General features: G+C 46.1%; 1 protein-coding gene and 1 pseudogene across 1 annotated transcript in view; both read right to left on the reverse strand.

Moving 5' to 3' along the window:
• The window catches only part of LOC102242689, a 2,569-nt pseudogene extending 372 nt beyond the window's left edge, over window positions 1-2,197 (reverse strand).
• Window positions 1-3,494, reverse strand: part of ABCB7 (ATP-binding cassette, sub-family B (MDR/TAP), member 7) — a 153,124-nt gene that overhangs the window by 123,102 nt on the left and 26,528 nt on the right. The window lies entirely within an intron of this gene.

A 3,494-nucleotide genomic window follows, 5' to 3' on the forward strand; every position in this document is an offset into this window, starting at 1 on the left:
CCCAGCCACTCCTGGTATAGCTCCTGCACGTGGGTGCTAGTCTCCGGGGGCCACACCGGGATGGCAGCGTAGATGCCTTCCATCTGCCACCGCAGCGCCCTATCTGCACACCCGTCGTCCGCCTGGGCCAGGCCCTGGCCCCTGCCGCTTAGGCATGCCTGGAGCAGGCCAGAACCTCCACGAAGTGGCAGGGGAACTTGCCCCTCTACAGCTTCAGGACCACTTCTGGATGTTCCGAAAGCCGTAAGCAGCTTCAAAGCGTAGCAGAACCTCTTTGTCCCTTTCAAGGGTGACCTCCTGGAAGTCTTTGTTCCTCAGAGTGCGGTAGGTGAGCACTCCCACGTCCTCGTTGAACAGTTCCTTGGCCATGTGCCTGAAGATGTGCACCAGGTACCTGTCAGAGCTAGCACCCTCGTGGAGCCTCACCTCCTTCTCCTTCATGTCTCCAAACAGCGTGTCCACAGCGGCGTCATTCGAGGCGAGGTCACTTTGCTCCATTATCTGGACAATTTCACCTAAGGTTAACACAGTCAGGACCCTGGGAACTGTGTGAAGCTGTGGGAACATCTTCGCAAAGGGCCTCCAGTTTCTTGTCATAACACGGGGCCACAATGACGTGGAAAATCTTGTCTGGGGACAGGTTCTGTTATCTGCTGAAGTAATTCTTCACCAAAGAGCCCACAATCTGCTGGGGAGACTTGGCCATGCAGAGGTGGGGGTGATGGGGTGACCCAGCACACGCTCTGCATATTGGTCCCAGCTGGGGTAGGCAGAGGTCAGCATGGGTAGCCGGGGCTCTTCCTCATGGTGCTGGCAGTACCGACACACAAATTCCTTCTGACTCTCCAGGATGCTGAAGCCCACAGCTATCTTCATGTCAAAGACAGTGCGCCCAAAGGCATTTGAGAAAGCTGCAGAGCCTTCTGGATGCATCAATGACACTGAGGCTGAATTTACCAGCAAAATAAGGCACACGGACACTGCCAGCACCTTGTGCTGTGAGGTATCACATTTCTTATTAAGGTTCAGAACACAGAAGTCCTTGGTGTTCTGTTGAGAAACTTGGACTCCTTCCTCTGTGGTCACACAACTGTCACATGCCAGGCAGTCACTCAGAAATATCTTGGCATCAGCCAACTTATGGAATTCTCCCTTCTCTCTGTTCTCCTGAGCTGGACTCCGGATGTTGATTGCAGCATTCTCGTGGTTATCAGTTTTGGTTTTTTTACTACATTCCTTCCAAGTGCAGTGATCACACTTCATATGGAGTGGGGCGGGCGGGGGCCAGCTCAAGTGACCTGGAGGAAGCACAGGGAGAGCAGTCAGTCACCGCTGGTCACCCCTGCCGCTGCTGGCGGTATCCTTTCTTCCTTGTGGAGCATCTATGGAGGAGAAGCAGTCGCAGTGCCCGAGGCCAAGTTCCAGGAGGCCGGCAGGGCTGTCGGGATCGTGCCGGAGGCGCTGGTCCATTGCTGCCTGGCCTGTCCTCTGGAGATTGAACCTACAGGACTCCTAAGAAAGCTGGTCCCCAGTTCCACTCCACCTCGGCTACCGATTAATTGGAGCCTGAGGGTCAGGAGGAGGGACCAAGAGGCCTGCCTTCCAGCTCCACTCACTCCGGTTCCCTGTTAGTCATCCCCTGATCAATGGGAGCCTGCGGGCCGGGGGAGGGACCAAGCGGTCTGCCTTCCGCCCGCTCACCAGTCACTGCTGCTACAGATTCATTGGAGCCTGAGTGACCCTGGTTCCCACGTTAGCCATCCCTGATCAATGCAGCCTGAGGGCCTGAGGGCCGGGGGGAGGGACCGGTAGTCTGTTCGGTCGTTACAGACCCCGGGTTTTTATATATTAGGATAGGCATCCAACATCTGAGTACATGATATATGAAGCAAACTCTGACAGAAATGAAGGGAGAAATACAAGGCAACACAATAATAGTCGGCAACTTTACTATCCCTCTTTCAATAACAGAAAAAAATACAGACAAAGGATCAATAGGAAATTAGAGAACTTGAATAACACTGTAAACCAAATGGATTTAAGGAAACATTCCACCTAACAATAATAGAATACACATTCTTCTCAAGTACATACAGAACATTCTCCAGAATAAATCACTTATTAGATAACAAAACAAATTTAAGCAAATTTAAGAAGACTGAAATTATACAAATCATTTGCCAAACATAAAACAAAACTTGAAATTAATGGCAAAAGAAAAATACAAATCAAAGCCAGTGAGATAATGCTTTACACCTGTTAGGATGGCAATTATGAAAAAACAAAAAAAGTGTTGGTGAAGATGTGGAAAAATTGGAACGCTGTACACTGCTGGTAGAAATTTCGATGCAGCTGCTACGGAAAATGGTATGAAGGTTCCTCAAAATGTTAAAATAGAACTAACATATGATCCACCAATTTCAGATTTGGGTATTTATCCAAAAGAATCGAAATCAAAATCTCAAAAACATTCTTGCACTCCGATATTTATTGCAGCATTATTCACAGGAGCCCAACTGTAAAAGGAATGTATATGTCCATCAATGGATGAATAGATAAGTAAAATGCACATACATAAAATGGAATATTATTTAGCCATGAAAATGAAATCCTGTCAAATATGGCAACATGGCTGAATCTAGAGGATATCATGCTATGTCAAATAAGCTAGTCATAGATAAATACTGCATGATTCCACTTATATGAGGTTTCTAGTGTAGTCGGAGTCATAGAAGCAGCCCAGCCGGAGAGGCTCAGTGGTTGAGAGTCAACCTATGAACCAGAAGGTCGTGGTTCTATTCCTGGTCAGAGCACATGCCCAGGTTGCAGGCTTGACCCCTAGAGTGAGGCATGCAGGAGTCAGCCTATCAATGTTTCTCTCTCATCATTGATGTTTCTATCTCTCTCTCCCTCTCCCTTCATCTCTGAAATCAATTTAAAAAATTTTAAATCATAGAAACAGAAAGTAGAATGGTGGTTGACTGGGGCTTGGGAGGAAAAGGACATGGAAGTTGCTATACAATAGTATAAAGATTTAGTTATACAAGATGAATAAGTCCTATATATTTCCTGTACAATATTATGCTCATAATTATAAAGAACACTTACTTTTTTTAAAGAGAGTAGATCTCACATAATGTGATTTTTACCACAAAAAGAAAAAAAAATAGTTAGAAAGCATGATGGAGGAGATGGCAAAGCAGTGGAAGCATAGCATTTTCATCTGCTGGAATTACCACATTACAAACAAAATAACTATATAGAATGTACGAACAACAGGTACAACACACTGGGACATAAGAAATCCCCTTGACCTTCAAAATGCAAGAACAAGGAAGGAAACCACCAACAGCCACATGATCTGCAAGGTATCAACAATTCTGTGGTAACTAGTGGCCCGATGCATGAATTCATGCACATTGAAATAAAATTAATTAGAAGAAATATTTTAATATCGCTATTCGCCCTTTCTCTATAATAGAAGTGTCAACTAA

This window comes from Myotis brandtii, unplaced genomic scaffold, assembly GCF_000412655.1.
Source record: "Myotis brandtii unplaced genomic scaffold, ASM41265v1 scaffold1119, whole genome shotgun sequence".
NCBI classification, from domain to species: domain Eukaryota; kingdom Metazoa; phylum Chordata; class Mammalia; order Chiroptera; family Vespertilionidae; genus Myotis; species Myotis brandtii.